General features: G+C 31.2%; 1 pseudogene; it reads right to left on the bottom strand.

Moving 5' to 3' along the window:
* Positions 1-13286: 13286 nt before the first annotated feature.
* Positions 13287-17651, bottom strand: LOC128185153 (uncharacterized; annotated as a pseudogene).
* Positions 17652-18535: the final 884 nt, after the last annotated feature.

Here is an 18535-nt window from a genome sequence, read left to right as displayed (position 1 = left end):
CTGTCAATTTATGTTTTCACATCTCGTTTAAATTATGAGCTGATCAGTTTTATTAATTGAAAATCAGAGTACAAAGGGATCTAAAAATTGCAGTAAAAACACGGGTAGTTAATTGGGTCATTGAAAGAGAGACCCGCTTGGGGCTATTTGTCGTCTGACACGTGCCGTTATATCAAGCTTGGAGAAGTTTAAATTTCATGCAAGTAAATTTACAGAAAATTCAAATCTTTAGGAGATTATTTAAATAATTTATTATGTGAATTCTCAATACATATTTGTAACGTCCGATTATCCGTATTCATATAATGCAATTCCAAAATGCACTTTAAGTACACTGGGAAAAAATTCCGCGGAAAATTTGTGCCCGCGTTCATAGCGTAAATTAATACCACGCGGACAAAAGTACGTCTACAGTAGTTTTTTGCAGTTTCCGCTCATTTTCCTCGCAGAGGATTAACATATTGAAATGAAATTTAGTCTACAGGTTTATCATGATAACAGCTAGATCAAGTTCGATATTGGGTACGATCGAGCAATTTTCGACAGAGTAATGACCCTTGGGCGTAGAAAAAGTCTAGTTTTTTTTTGCAGTTTCCGCTCATTTTCTTTGTGGGTGTTTCCAAGGGAGGGGGGCATAAGTGTTTCACAAACATCTCTTGTTTAAGAAGAATTTCAGAGGTATATGCATCAAAGTAAAAACTTCATTGTCATACCCTGTTCAACGTTCGCTTAATTAATACCTGTACTTTGATTGAACATATTGTATAACTACGTTAAATAATGCAATGTCGTGCAATAACGAAACCACTAACCATTTTCACTGGGAATAAAATGTGACGGGTTACCTTGTAGATGCCAATTGTTGCAGTCTTCTTCAGATCCAATAAGGATGTTTAATTTCTGATATTTTTGACGTAACGACCACGGGCAATGTTTGGAAAGTGAGATAACACGTGATACGCATAGCTTACGTTGGTTGCTTATTTTTACAATGTTCACTGCATTTCTTTGATTCATAAACAACCAAATACATTCAATGTTTTATTATACATGTGTAATTAATTGTCTTTATATCAGCCAATTAAAGGAAAATTATATTCTAAATGGTAAACCTATTTCGTTTTTACATATAATAAGGTAAAAATCGGTGTTAAAATCACATATTACAATTCGAAGAAAATGTTTGCTGTAGTATTTTTATGTTGTGCTACAAAGTTCGAAAAATTGCATTTTCCTATAATATTCATTTCAAAAATAAACCTGCATTATTTAATTGCCCCTACATGAAACTAAATGGTGAATTTCTATTACTTTTTTTTTTTTTTTAGAAATATCAGAGTTGGTGTATTTATCAAATACGTTTACACTAAGGTAAATTGTTAGAACATAAAACAAAAGACCTTACCGACACATTGTTCTTTGCATGAGTCCCATTGTATGTGTGTGGAAAACAACCAAAGGGGAAACTTAAAAAAAAACCAGGAAAAACTTTGAGTTGTTTTAAAATACATGATGAGTTTGGAATTAAAACACCTTATAATCAGACAATTGACATCGTTTATCTAGGGGGTCATCTCAAAGTTTATTGACATTTAAAATAGGAACCTAATGAAGTTTGCTTGAAATGAATCAATTTTGCATATTTTTTACACTTTTTTTTCAAACTTCCGCGAAAGGGGCATGGCCACGATTTTGGACAGAATTTTTTTTCAATTTAAATGTTTACAATACTTAAGTCAGGCATTTTTAATAGTTTATGACTTCCTTGTTTATATAATTAGAGTTTTTGTTATAACAACACTTAATTGTGCGGAACATCGTATCGAATGGTAAGCATTAATACAGAATCAAAATTAGGAATTTATCGTCAATATAGAATTATATATCAAGTACTTTTCAGGATATAGCATTTTGTAAAACATTTGTCAACTCTTGCAGTTAAAAGTTTAAACTATTTTGGAATTTTGAATTTAAATCTCTAAACAAAAGTATAAAACAATAAAAATGTTGTATTATTGCTTAACGACGCATTGGGGAATAAGATTTAATTATTAAGAGCATCATTTAATAGGAAATAAGGAACTCAAAGTACTGAAAGACGGGGTCTTGAAAGTTTGTTTTTGTAATTGTCCTGGATTTCCTCTAATATCAGTCAGGGCGGACTCCGAAAACGGAGTAAACGGAAGTGTTTTCTCAAAAGTAAAAATACTCCGAAAAAGGAGTTCGGCGCATGCGCAGTTAATCAAAATATCACATTTTTACGTGAAAACAGGGCACTCAGGAAAATTGATCGTGCAAAGCGGATTATTCATATGCAGGTCTGAAAATACGTTTAAATGCTTTATAAGACATGTTTCAACAGAATGTATTTGCCAAAAATATACGTTCGTTGGGCAAATCAAATTTTATTTACTGTCAAAGTTGGTCAATTCTGTTTCCGATGACGAAGCCAATAAAGTGAATAAATTAATGTTTTTTCCATGATTTCACTATTATTAAATATAATTTATGTGCTAGGGTGTGAAATACACTATTACTGTGAGTTTTTTTTATCCCGTTTGTAGTCATTACACCGTTCTGTTGATCACGCGCTGACTCGTCAAGTCGACACTTCTTAAAACCTTGTATACTTCGTAATTAATCGTATTTAAAAAAAAAAACACCATCTATATTAAATGCTTGAATACTTACATGAGTGCAACTTTTAAATTTTAATCTCCATACTTCCAAGTTTTAATTTGAAGTCTGATTTTCTTATCTTATAAGTCCTGGTCGACCACGTGTGAGTTTTGATATTTGTATGTATTTTTCCTGTTGTTTACCCAAACATTTCCACATTTCTTTTAAGGTATAATTTTAAGATTAATCATTTCTGAGTCGTTTCCATTTTTTTTTATCGCTTCTGAAGGATTTTAATCTATTTTTCAATCACGTTTTTCACGGGAAAGGGAGGCAACTCTCCATTATTTACATTAGCTACAAAACGGAAGTTTTTTTTTTTTTTTTTTTTTTTTTTTTTTATTCAGAAGTATGCAACCCTTTACAATATCTGATTGCCCCGGGTCAGGACAAGCAGTTAAAAAATCCTAACTAATAAACAGATTATAACAATCGAATAAATTCTAATATTTTACCTCTATATATTTTTGTTTTTGAAAAATTCAACATCAAGTCCATTTCTTTAGAGAGAGACCTTTTGAAAAAATTTAAAAGCGTGTTACATGATTGAAAATTTTCATTCATTCTACATGTCATTTTATATTTATAAATTACATATGATACATATGATATAATTGTATTTAAAAATACTGTTTTTGAATTTTTTTCTAAATAGAATCCTATAATGATGTGTTTCCAGCATACATCGAAATTCAAAATACTATTCAATTTTTGCCACAATCTTTGTACAGATAGACAATCAAATAAAAGGTGCTTAATGTCCTCTTTTTCACATGGACAGAATTCACAATTTGCATTAGACCTTGATTTACATTTGTATTGAAAGGAATTACAATTCAAAATATTATTTAACAACTTATAATTAAATTCACTAAGTCTTTTGTCATACATGTTCTTAACCTTTCTTTCATAAATGTCTTTCCAATTATCTCTACCAATATTAAATAAATTGTTAAATGCAGATTGGTAGCAAGGTGGTTTGAATTTTTTATGAAGCAAGTTTACATAGTAGAATTTACATTTCTTATCGAATATATCAAATGTTCCCTTATGAAAATTATAAACATTTCTTTTCAGTATTTTGTATAAAAACAACACTTCATATCAAAACACTCACTTTTTTTCTTAATTACTTTCTTTAAAATATTGTATTCACACAACCAATTATTTTTCTTCTTTAGATCATTTGAAAGTTCTTGTAGTGTTTTGAATTCACCATTTTTGTTGAATAAATCTTTAACAAACAAAATTTTACTCATTACCCAGTTTTTAAAAAAAAAAAAAAAACGGAAGTTGAGAAAATCGCAATGCATGACGGTGCCAAAGACTCCGTTTTCAGAGTTAACTCCTTTTTCGGAGTCCGCCCAGACTGAATATGCTTTCAAAATTTATGAGTTTGAACTAGTTGTTTCAATCTATGTTAATTCGGCTTTTTGCAATTTTATGATACTTTGTCTTAATTTTACTCAATCCCAGCCTACATAATTGTAGAACATTGACACAACGGTATATTATGTAAAATGGGACCCCAAGGGAAATTTTTAAAAATAACTACTAACCGGGGAAATCAAACAACTATATCAAAGTTGATAATTTTAATCATTAGATTTATACAATTTTGTGATCCAAGGGAAAATCCACAAGTCTGACGGTATCCGTAATAAAAGTTTTATGAAAACCCCGAAAACTCTAAAACTGCTGAATTAACAAACAAAGTGAACATTTGTTTACCGATAACAAACACAGGCACCTGACTTTAGAAATATTTTTTTTACAATAAGATTCCAAGAGCTTTGACAATAAAAAGATTTGTCACGGTCGCCGTTTTGATTTTTAAGACCGACTTATCTGACACGATTTTCTTCATTTGCGATTCATGCAAAATTAATAGGAAAAAATAAATATGTTCGCCACTTATTACTTTTTTGTATAAACCCATGCATCACCTACAAAAAAATACGATACAATCTTTCCTTTCATTAAAAATTATACTCCGAAAATCAGAGACATAAATGACAGAGATTGTCAACTCCGCCATTAGCGTGTTAATGTTACGGGACCAACCTTACTTTGAAAACTACAAGTGCAACAGCAATCTTGTATAAGTCATTTAATTCGAACCTGATAGTGAACATGAACCTGTAAATATTTTAAGCATGTTCAATTTATGAAATATTTACAAAAACTCTTTATTATCCCCTCGCGCAACTTGTTGCGAAGGGATAATAGCATCGCTACCGTTCGTGTGTGTGTTTGTATGTGTGTGTGTGTGTGTTCGTGTGTGTGTGTATGTGTGTGTGTGCAATCCATTTCAATTTTCTAGAAAATTATAAAAAACCCTTAATAGAACTTCCTTAACCTTTGCACAAATATGTATCATTGAAAAAGAGAAAAACAAATGCAATGTCATATATTAATTGGTCAAATTTTTATGCAAAAACTTAGATAAAATTATACACTATTGAAGGGAGGGGGCATACATCATGACAAAATTCGTTCAAAACTAAAATTATTTATCATAGATTGCACACTTCTGTAAGATTACAAATAAAAAATGCATGTGCATTTCCAAACAATTAATACTATTACGTATTATTATTTCATTAAATCAATGTCATAATCAACTTTGTATACAAGTTATCAATCGAAATTTCTGAGTAAGAGTTATCAATCTTCCGCTTAACTTCTTCGAAACCAAAGTGAATGTAAGCAGTTCAAATGGATTAAACATACGCTCAACCAGGGGCCCGTTTCACAAAGCTGTCATAATTATGATTTATCATAAGACATGTCTTAAGATTGTCATAAGATTTGACTTATGATTATCATAAGATATGATATAGCTGTTTCACAAAGCTGTCATAACTTTAACTTATCTTAAGGACGTTGTTTACTCAGGGTTTGAGTTCTCATTTTCAGATTGTTATAAAGTTTATTTATGAAATGAATTATTATTGACAACTATTCGATATTTTTACTACATTATGGAATTTGGCTCAAACAAAGTTGGACTTTTAGCAAAACAGAGGCAGTTCGGACAAAAATTTTCAGATTTTGTTTTTCCCTGAAATATTTTTGGTAGTACGGTAATATTCAAAGTTAAGATTTTATTTGTTAGTCAACATAATTTTGCATATTTTACGTTGTTTTTATCTCACTTTTTCGTTTAAATATTCGAATGGCACCCACTACAAAAATATTGAAAAATGCTTAAAAACGACAAAAGACACCACATCTCAAAATTTTGATCATTGACCTCATATAATATAACTTTTATGCCTGCAGAGTAAGGTCAATATACCTAGTTTAATACTATAAATGTTTTAGTATTATCATCATTCAGTTTTTTGTAAAATTGAATCCAAAAAAAGGATATGAATTTGAAAAAAGATAGAGGAAATTCGGACTGGAATATTCATAAAAATTGTGAATGAAAACTTAATGCTTTGTGTCTGTTTAGTGTCACTGCCATTCATAAACTGTATTTCATTTTAATAAGAGTTAAGCAATTGTATTATTTTCACAATTAAGAAAATTTCAATCAAAATGTAAAATTTTTAGGGACTTTTCTTAGATTTTCAAAAAATATTCAATGGCCATTATCTCAAAAAGTAGGTCATTGACCTACTTTTTTGAAAGTGAAAAATAGCACTACCATGATAGGTCTTTAACACACAATAGATGGTTTTTCATTATCATCAGTGGATTTTTTTTTCATTCTGAGTAAACGTATACCTTAAGATAATCTTATTATTATAGGAGCGATTGCATTAAATTCAAACAGTAAATTGTAAAGTAAAGAATTTATTTACGAAATCTGCCGTATAAATATATATTTAATAACATAATGATTACTGGATACTAGTACTTTATAATGTACCGTATATTTTTGTACTTTCTTTTGATAAGAACAATAAAAACAAACCAGTGAAGAAAAGTGTTCTTTTATTGATTGATGATTATTAAGGAGGCTGAATGTTTGAAAGATAAATCTATAAAAATATAAAATGATAATTTTGTAACCTTAATTTTTTTCTATAGTAGTTCAAAATTGTATTTTACGGACCATTTGGCTTCCTTAATACCAGTATACAAATGCATGTCTCGCATTAAAATGATGAACTATCTTTAAATTACTATTACTTTATCATTACCCGTATATAAAGCAAAAGAAACAATTTTGAAATTTTAATATAATTTGAATGAACACAATATTCAAAGGAAAGATGGCAAATACTTAGTTCTCAGAATCGAGTTTGAATTAATCTTCTTCTAACTTCAGCACCGTCATTGTTTACTCCTTGGTATATAATAACATTGTCTGGTTGATGAAAAACACGACAATTATTTATGTTTCGGGGCACATGGACGTTGTTTTTTTATGCAAATGTTATGTAGCACTACACAAGCAGTCACAATTCCACAAGCTTTCTCGGGCCGGAAAAGTAGGGTTCCTCCGGAGCGATCGATGCATCGGAACCTCTTTTTAATGACACCAAACGCTCGCTCGATGGGGGGCCCTGGTTTTAGTGTTGGCATCATTGTATGCCTTCTCATGGGGGGTGCTTGGGTTCAAGACGGGTGTTAGTAAGTGATTCTTTAACGGGTACGCACTGTCACCAACTAGACAACCTCTGTTAATGTTGCCATTCTCAAACATTTGACACAAAACAGAATTTGAGAACACAAATGTGTCATAAGATGATCCAGGCCACTTTGCTACCAAATTCAAAAATTTCAATTCCATCACATTTATTGAATGAAATTTTTTTTCTGTTAACAAACAAATACTCATGAGTTGAAGGTGCCTGAATAGGAATATGTGTCCCGTCTATTATCACATTTGGGAAATTACATATATGAGCGAAGTCCAGTATAGTATTGTTTATATCTCTGTCAGTAGAAGGAAATTTAATGTAGAAAGGACTTAAGGCAACTAGAGTAGATGTAACAGCGTAAACAATTCTGGACACACTTGCTTAACTTATACCATAAAGATCTGCACATACAGCTTGAAAACTCCCACTTGCATTAAAGCGAAGCGCAACCATGACTTGCAATGATGTTGGAAGGGCATGTGATTTTTTGGTTGGGTGCTCTAAACGATCATTAAGTTCATTACATAAGTCAAAGATAACATGTCGTGGCAAACGGAACTTCTCTAAGATGTCACAATCGTCCATATAATCTAATGGGTTGATTCTGTCCCTGAATACACGCTCACGCCTTTTAAGTTGCCTATTTCTTATCAAAACATGGGCCACCGCCATGTTTGAAATTGACTTAAGAGAAGTATCTGGGTGTCTTAAGATTTTGAACAATCTTAAGATTATCATAAGTTAAGACATTTTTGTGAAACAGCTATGATAAAAACTTATGACAAATTTTGGTCTTAAGACAGATATTTGTCATAAGATAGCTTTGTGAAACGGGCCCCAGGACCTTGGGTCACCCGAAAATAGTTCTCCAAAATGAGTGTATTAATGAGCACTTATGGAACTCTTTTACAAGTGAAGATAAGAATGTAAATCTACTTTTTTTATACCCCCCGCAAACGAAGTTTGGGGGGGTATATAGGAATCACCTTGTCCGTCTGTCCGTCCGTCTGTCCGTCCGTCCGTCTGTCCGTCCGTCTGTCTGTGCAATCGTGTCCAGTCCATATCTTTCTTATGGAGAAACATTGGAAGTTCTTACTTCACACAAAGATTGCTTATGACCTAAGGGTGTGTCATGACCTTGACCCAAGGTCATTCGGGCAAGATCAAGGTCACTGGCAGAAAAAATACAAAATTCGTGTCCGGTCCATATCTTTCTTATTGAGAAACATTGGAAGTTCTTAATTCACACAAAGATTGCTTATGACTTAAGGCTATGTCATGACCTTGACCCAAGGTCATTTGGGCAAGGTCAAGGTCACTGGCAGAAAAAATACAAAAATTCGTGTCCGGTCCATATCTTTCGTATGGAGAAACATTGGAAGTTCTTACTTCACACAAAGATTGCTTATGACCTAAGGGTGTGTCATGACCTTGACCCAAGGTCATTGAGGCAAGGTCAAGGTCACTGGCAGAAAAAGTGCAAAATTTGTGTCCGGCCCATATCTTTCTTATGGAGAAACATTGGAAGTTTCAAACAGAAAGATTGCTTATGACGTATGGGTGTGTCATGACCTTGATCCAAGGTCATTTGGGCAAGGTCAAGGTCGTTGGGAAAATAGTGCAAAATTCGTGTCCGGTCATTATCTTTCTTATGGAGAAGCATTGAATGTTCTTACTTAACACAAATATTGCTTAGGACCAAAGGGTGTGTCATGACCTTGACCCAGGGTAATTTGGGCAAGGTCAAGGTCACTGGCATAAAAAGTGCAAAATTCGTGTCTGGTCATTATCTTTCTTATGGAGAAGCATTGAATGTTCTTACTTCACACAAATATTGCTTATGACCAACAGTTTTAAAAGAAATAGAGCAGTTGTTATTTAAAGAAAATAGACGGTGAAATAGATTCATCCAATATTTACTGTAATTGGAAAAATACACGCATTATGATTTTTATCTTAGCGGGGGGTATCAATTGTGAGCTTGCTCACAGTACCTCTAGTTTTTTCTATATCCATAGGGAGACCACAGGTCACCTTACATGAACGTCCTAAAACAATGTCGTAATCATTTTGTCAATCAATACGGAAACAAAAGTCACCTAACAGCTGCCTAGTGTCAGTTTTACAATATTGAGATTCATCGGAAGTGATCCACTGTAGGGAGACCAGGGGTAACCTAATGTGAAATATCAATGGGGAGATGTCATTCGGTTATCTTATGACATTTTACAAGATTAATATTTACTGGAGGTCAGTCATTATAGAGAGACCGGGGGTTAAATTAAGTGGAATGTTCGTTTGAAACCAGAAGTTACTTTAGGTCCTAAATATGAAGAGAGAAAAACTAATTTTGGTAATTAATAGAGCAGGTGTCACTTTAAGGACGTTGGATCCTGCGATCTAAAGTCTCTAAGTTTTTTTCTAAGGTATATTTTAAACATCTACACACATATCTAAACCAAAATTCAAAACAAAATGTTGGGGTCTATATGCTCCTTTCGGTGCTACGGTTTATTTAATATGACCTTTTGCCACTGAAAGTGCAAATTGCACATAAATCGCTTTTCCCTCTTTAATTTTTTATCAAAATGAACCATGGTATCAAATACAAATTTGCATTATCTAGAATTAATAAAATTAAAATAATCATAATAAAAAATTTGCAATTTCTTCACCTGATTGATATTTTGACCTTTCTGCACTGAAAAAAATACTATTTTTATTCATAAACGATTCAACATGCAACTAAATAATTTAAAAGTCTCAGACTTTTTCTAAAATTATGACAAACTTGTAAAAAAAAAAAACCTTAAATATTCAGAAAATAAAACAAAAGTATGGGTCTATAATGTAAATTTTGAGATATGGCATGAAATAAGCTAATTTTTGGGGAAAATTGGAGTTGATTTTTTCTTAACTTTTATGAAATATCACTTACACATGCCAATATAAGTCGATAGAAATATTGAAATATTGTTGAAATATGTTTTTTGAAACAACATGAAAATATCCCAATCCATAAACTATCTGAAAATTTGGTCTGCATGGAAAATAGGAAAGCTAAAATTACGGTACTCTAAAACAACTGAGTTATGAAAAATGTTCATTTTCTTCTTAAAATCATTCCGCCACAAAATATTGTCCCTTACTATACTCTCTAAATATGGAATTTTTCCGTCACTATTTTATTCAGTATAGTTTATTTGGCATTGTAAAAAAAGAATTTACAAGTAGAAGTCATATATGACACAGAATTTCCAGACTAGAGGTGACCCAAAATGGCTACCCAAAATCAGAGGGATGGAACCTCTTTTCAAATCAACAACTTGATATTTTTGGATTTAGATCTAGTACAGGTAAAAAACATGTAGTTTTTGCAGTAATGGAGGGTTAGTAGAATGTGGTCTTCTCATTAACATAACTATATATTCCTAAATATTGCATCCCTACACACAATAACTTATGTCGCGAGGGGATGCTCCGCTTAGCGGTGCCCTTGTTTAGTTTATAAATTACTTTTTTAAAACTTATTTACTTTTCACATAGTAATGGTAATGCATTACTTTACTCATGTAATGGTAATGGAATGCATTACTTCAATAAAATTAAGTAATGGTAATGGTAATTTAATGCCCTAATTCATGAAGTAATGGTAATGTAATGCATTATTTTACAATGTAATTCACCCCAAGTCTGATTCCAACTAAGCCGGAAAACGTGAACATTAACATTGAACTTGGTTTTTCAATCGATAAGATTGTATAAATTATATGATGTATATGTCTTCCAAAATGTATAATCTATTATAGATTTTGCTTACAATGCATTGTTTAAAATTTTAATTCAGTTTAATCAACTAAAAGAGCCAACGAACGAGAAGGCAAATTAATACTTTTTTTTATTTTCTTTGTACAAAATTCCTTTAGAGACGAACAGCAGTCATACCGCAAGTAGACTGGAAGCCAATGTAACACCTGTTTAATTTTTAAAACATCTGTGTATTACCCGTCCCTATTTTAACTTCGGCTTGCGCATGAAGTTTGGTAGTATTGTAATGATGGTGTTATTGTATATAAAGACAACAACTTCAACGTAGGGTTCTCTATTATGACTTTATATTATATCATAAGCTCTGAAATATTTAACAATACATGTATCACAATAAGTAATTTATCAATATCACATCATCATAAAAATAAAATAGATCACACATAATATATCATTGCATTGTATAAGAATCAAAACATCCATTTCATGATTTTGCCAAGCACAGTTTACAAGCAAGAGTTATTCCCCTTATCACAGTGCTAACTGATATATAAAGAGTTCAATAATATTTATCCTGTGTAATTAATAATTTAGATAGTTCTTAATGTTTAATAAATAAAACATATTAAACTTAACTTAGGCAATAAGTATCAAATCTGATATTTATATATATGCATACCTATGTGTGACACAAAGCCTAATTGATCTGCATATGCATGATCCTTCTATATTCTTCAGGTATGGAATCTATATACATACAGCAATAACCTTAAAACTACATTTAGGTTATTTAGTTTAATACAGTTAAAATAACTATAATGAGTGTTGCTCAAACACTAAGTTTTCACTCATGATAATTTACATTTAAATAGATTTACATTTCACTATATATCATTTACTTATCTAGCAAATATAATACACTTTATTGATAAGCAGTAATCTTAATAGCATAAAATATAAAACAATTACTTACAGTCTATAGATTTCTTCTTGGTCTTAAGATAAATACATCTGGTCATTATGAAGATCAGATCAAAAAGGACAAAGCAAAGAGAGAGAATTTAAAGGACCAATGAAATTGAGAATTCAAAAATAGAATTGACCATGTGATATATAATTAACTAAAACAAGTTTACACTGACCATAATGACCATTGTGATGTCATACTATATAAATAACTATGTAGCTATTTACATACTGTTAGGTTGTACATAAAGTTGTTTATATTGACAACTTTTATAGTAAATACTGTAAACTTATAATTTATAGAACTATTAATTAATAATTTCATGATAATGAAATTATGACTTAATTAATATGAAATATCACCCTATCACAGTATTAAGGTGAAAGATTGTCAAAATAAAATTCACAACTCTTCAAAAATGGCACATTGCGTTTGGGAACTTTAATTTCGATTCCACCATCGACCTCTTCTATTGATTAAAGAGCTCGAACACCAACTGAATCGTCAACGGCGCTGTGCATTCAGTTACTTAACTCATTCCACATTTGAACCCGAGCAAGAATATTTTGATCAATAAAACTATTTGTTTATTTTCTAAATAGAATGTTGTTTATACACAGAGGACTTAAAGATATTTAATGCGTTTTTTTTTATAAAACATATTTACTGAAATGCATGAAAACTTTCTGCACTATTTTCTTACGCGTAGACTCAATTCATGTGTTCTACGCGTGCCTTCCGGTTTGAGACTTCGGCTGACAGTAAACAAATAGACGGGGTCACGTGACCCCGTTTAAAAACACACAGTTGGTTAAGGCAACTTCTGAGTTTGATGGTAGTAGACATTTGTCTTTTTTACCTTTACTAATAAAAAGAAATAAAAGTGTTTCCCAAAGTATATAAGTACGTGCATGTACGATACAATGATTTGATTGGCAACTGGTTAATTGTAGTGCTATTGCTACTACAATCATATCGTTGATTGCATTAAATATAAAAAAAATATTGTCATTATTTACCCAAAACCCTTTCAACTTTTGAAACTTCTTAATTGTTGTTAAAAATAAAAGGTAATTTTCATTTACAACAAACAAAGCAAAGGATTTTATCAGAACTTTTTAAAGTATTTAAAGGCATATGCTTCCGATATTTGCCTCAAAATGTTCGGAGTAGAGTTATGGGTGAGCCGATTTTATACACACATAAATTTGTAAAGGATGCAATAATTCAACGTTTTATTTTAAACGGGCGGGTGCAAAGGATACTATAATAAGTTAGTCACTTTTATTATTCTTTAAATTATAAAACAAAATTAACCTTAAGTTTGTTTCTAAATGGGGTGGTGCATTTTCCCGTAACGTCATCGATGCGTATCGTGTAGTGTAGGAATCCCTGCTTACGTCTGGTGAATCGTTGGTACTTTGTGATTTACTTCTCTTTTTTGTACGTTTCACATAATCATAACATTCAGGATCTGCAAAAATAATACAAAACTTCTTACCTGTTATTGTCAATCTTTAAACACCTCAGCAAATTCATTTTTTTTTTCACAGCTAAATTTAAATTTATTTCAAAATGCAAAAATGGAACTTTTAACTCAGTAGATTTAGCTTCAAAAATCTCTATCATATGAACAAACAACAGTGTTCAAAGAATATACCATACAGGTACTTCTATGTATTTACATCTTAAAGCATTACTTGAATTGTAGACATCTTGACATTTTTTGACATTGTGTGTTATCATTCCGCTGTATTCTATTTCCTCCCAAGTTAAATTCAGCACAGACCTTTCCTGAAAAAAGGTGATTATGATTTTTTATTCAATAATTATTTGCTGTATAAATTATGCAACGATGTTATGACATTTCCAATTTGACATTACCAATAATTAGCCCACTTGGTGCACATACTTCAACGGTTCCATTTTTCCATTCATTTATTACACAATGGTATTCGTAAGATGCGCAACTATGTGCAAATTGTTTACAGTTTTTCCTGTTGTCTGCGTCTCTCCATTCATCGACTGTTGGGGGATATGATTCCACAGACACAGCTGACAATTTTGACTCTGGACAACCTCGCTTTATAAAAAAATATTTTTAGCTATAATTTTCATTAAACTGCATAGAGTCACAGTCATATTTTCATGATCACAATTTTTATCAATTACGATATGTAAATAATAATACTTGTAGCTCATTTAGATTACCTCATTATTTGTTGAAACCATTCAAATATTACTTGCAAAACCACAAGAACAGTACTCATGGTTATCTGAATTGTGGTGACTGCAAAGATTTTTAGTGGAGTTTACAATCCTGCAAATTCCAATAACCAACGAGTAATGATTGAAACAGAATTACGGATAGAATGAGACCAACTGCATCAGGAAATAATATTTCAACTTGCTCTTACATTATTTAAATGATTTTTTTTTTAAATTCCCTTTATATATTTAAAGTGTTATTCCCTTCATCGTCCAAGATGATTTACTCTTTTAAATCATTACAGTTTTTGAACAAGTGCTCTAAAACACAGGGCGAAAAACAATCTTTAAGCAAGTCCTTAAAGGTGGCTTAAAGGATATACAATCTTTAAGCCACCTTTAAGCTGAGCTGATGCATGTAGGTCCTTAATGTCCAAACTTCTTTAAGTCACCTTTAAGCATCTTTAAGTGGCACTTACGCTCCCTTTAAGTTGTCTTTACACCATCTTTAAGTTCCCTTTAAGTCAAGTTTGATCAAGCTGAACAGATTCATTTTGAAAACATATATTAAATGCAAAAGCTATTTTATAGGGATGGGAGGGGTGATCCGAGTGATGATATTATTTCCAAGGAAGGGGGGGGGGGTAGTTCCAGGTGGTTTTAATTGTCGCTCCATTAAACACAGATCGCTATCAACACAATGTCGTAATCATTTTGTCAATCAATACGGAAACAAAAGTCACCTAACAGCTGCCTAGTGTCAGTTTTACAATATTGAGATTCATCGGAAGTGATCCACTGTAGGGAGACCAGGGGTAACCTAATGTGAAATATCAATGGGGAGATGTCATTCGGTTATCTTATGACATTTTACAAGATTAATATTTACTGGAGGTCAGTCATTATAGAGAGACCGGGGGTTAAATTAAGTGGAATGTTCGTTTGAAACCAGAAGTTACTTTAGGTCCTAAATATGAAGAGAGAAAAACTAATTTTGGTAATTAATAGAGCAGGTGTCACTTTAAGGACGTTGGATCCTGCGATCTAAAGTCTCTAAGTTTTTTTCTAAGGTATATTTTAAACATCTACACACATATCTAAACCAAAATTCAAAACAAAATGTTGGGGTCTATATGCTCCTTTCGGTGCTACGGTTTATTTAATATGACCTTTTGCCACTGAAAGTGCAAATTGCACATAAATCGCTTTTCCCTCTTTAATTTTTTATCAAAATGAACCATGGTATCAAATACAAATTTGCATTATCTAGAATTAATAAAATTAAAATAATCATAATAAAAAATTTGCAATTTCTTCACCTGATTGATATTTTGACCTTTCTGCACTGAAAAAAATACTATTTTTATTCATAAACGATTCAACATGCAACTAAATAATTTAAAAGTCTCAGACTTTTTCTAAAATTATGACAAACTTGTAAAAAAAAAAAACCTTAAATATTCAGAAAATAAAACAAAAGTATGGGTCTATAATGTAAATTTTGAGATATGGCATGAAATAAGCTAATTTTTGGGGAAAATTGGAGTTGATTTTTTCTTAACTTTTATGAAATATCACTTACACATGCCAATATAAGTCGATAGAAATATTGAAATATTGTTGAAATATGTTTTTTGAAACAACATGAAAATATCCCAATCCATAAACTATCTGAAAATTTGGTCTGCATGGAAAATAGGAAAGCTAAAATTACGGTACTCTAAAACAACTGAGTTATGAAAAATGTTCATTTTCTTCTTAAAATCATTCCGCCACAAAATATTGTCCCTTACTATACTCTCTAAATATGGAATTTTTCCGTCACTATTTTATTCAGTATAGTTTATTTGGCATTGTAAAAAAAGAATTTACAAGTAGAAGTCATATATGACACAGAATTTCCAGACTAGAGGTGACCCAAAATGGCTACCCAAAATCAGAGGGATGGAACCTCTTTTCAAATCAACAACTTGATATTTTTGGATTTAGATCTAGTACAGGTAAAAAACATGTAGTTTTTGCAGTAATGGAGGGTTAGTAGAATGTGGTCTTCTCATTAACATAACTATATATTCCTAAATATTGCATCCCTACACACAATAACTTATGTCGCGAGGGGATGCTCCGCTTAGCGGTGCCCTTGTTTAGTTTATAAATTACTTTTTTAAAACTTATTTACTTTTCACATAGTAATGGTAATGCATTACTTTACTCATGTAATGGTAATGGAATGCATTACTTCAATAAAATTAAGTAATGGTAATGGTAATTTAATGCCCTAATTCATGAAGTAATGGTAATGTAATGCATTATTTTACAATGTAATTCACCCCAAGTCTGATTCCAACTAAGCCGGAAAACGTGAACATTAACATTGAACTTGGTTTTTCAATCGATAAGATTGTATAAATTATATGATGTATATGTCTTCCAAAATGTATAATCTATTATAGATTTTGCTTACAATGCATTGTTTAAAATTTTAATTCAGTTTAATCAACTAAAAGAGCCAACGAACGAGAAGGCAAATTAATACTTTTTTTTATTTTCTTTGTACAAAATTCCTTTAGAGACGAACAGCAGTCATACCGCAAGTAGACTGGAAGCCAATGTAACACCTGTTTAATTTTTAAAACATCTGTGTATTACCCGTCCCTATTTTAACTTCGGCTTGCGCATGAAGTTTGGTAGTATTGTAATGATGGTGTTATTGTATATAAAGACAACAACTTCAACGTAGGGTTCTCTATTATGACTTTATATTATATCATAAGCTCTGAAATATTTAACAATACATGTATCACAATAAGTAATTTATCAATATCACATCATCATAAAAATAAAATAGATCACACATAATATATCATTGCATTGTATAAGAATCAAAACATCCATTTCATGATTTTGCCAAGCACAGTTTACAAGCAAGAGTTATTCCCCTTATCACAGTGCTAACTGATATATAAAGAGTTCAATAATATTTATCCTGTGTAATTAATAATTTAGATAGTTCTTAATGTTTAATAAATAAAACATATTAAACTTAACTTAGGCAATAAGTATCAAATCTGATATTTATATATATGCATACCTATGTGTGACACAAAGCCTAATTGATCTGCATATGCATGATCCTTCTATATTCTTCAGGTATGGAATCTATATACATACAGCAATAACCTTAAAACTACATTTAGGTTATTTAGTTTAATACAGTTAAAATAACTATAATGAGTGTTGCTCAAACACTAAGTTTTCACTCATGATAATTTACATTTAAATAGATTTACATTTCACTATATATCATTTACTTATCTAGCAAATATAATACACTTTATTGATAAGCAGTAATCTTAATAGCATAAAATATAAAACAATTACTTACAGTCTATAGATTTCTTCTTGGTCTTAAGATAAATACATCTGGTCATTATGAAGATCAGATCAAAAAGGACAAAGCAAAGAGAGAGAATTTAAAGGACCAATGAAATTGAGAATTCAAAAATAGAATTGACCATGTGATATATAATTAACTAAAACAAGTTTACACTGACCATAATGACCATTGTGATGTCATACTATATAAATAACTATGTAGCTATTTACATACTGTTAGGTTGTACATAAAGTTGTTTATATTGACAACTTTTATAGTAAATACTGTAAACTTATAATTTATAGAACTATTAATTAATAATTTCATGATAATGAAATTATGACTTAATTAATATGAAATATCACCCTATCACAGTATTAAGGTGAAAGATTGTCAAAATAAAATTCACAACTCTTCAAAAATGGCACATTGCGTTTGGGAACTTTAATTTCGATTCCACCATCGACCTCTTCTATTGATTAAAGAGCTCGAACACCAACTGAATCGTCAACGGCGCTGTGCATTCAGTTACTTAACTCATTCCACATTTGAACCCGAGCAAGAATATTTTGATCAATAAAACTATTTGTTTATTTTCTAAATAGAATGTTGTTTATACACAGAGGACTTAAAGATATTTAATGCGTTTTTTTTTATAAAACATATTTACTGAAATGCATGAAAACTTTCTGCACTATTTTCTTACGCGTAGACTCAATTCATGTGTTCTACGCGTGCCTTCCGGTTTGAGACTTCGGCTGACAGTAAACAAATAGACGGGGTCACGTGACCCCGTTTAAAAACACACAGTTGGTTAAGGCAACTTCTGAGTTTGATGGTAGTAGACATTTGTCTTTTTTACCTTTACTAATAAAAAGAAATAAAAGTGTTTCCCAAAGTATATAAGTACGTGCATGTACGATACAATGATTTGATTGG

This window comes from Crassostrea angulata, chromosome 5, assembly GCF_025612915.1.
Source record: "Crassostrea angulata isolate pt1a10 chromosome 5, ASM2561291v2, whole genome shotgun sequence".
NCBI lineage: Eukaryota > Metazoa > Mollusca > Bivalvia > Ostreida > Ostreidae > Magallana > Magallana angulata.
The sequence above is the reverse complement of the archived record's forward strand: the minus strand, read 5'-3'. Positions and strand labels throughout refer to the sequence as shown.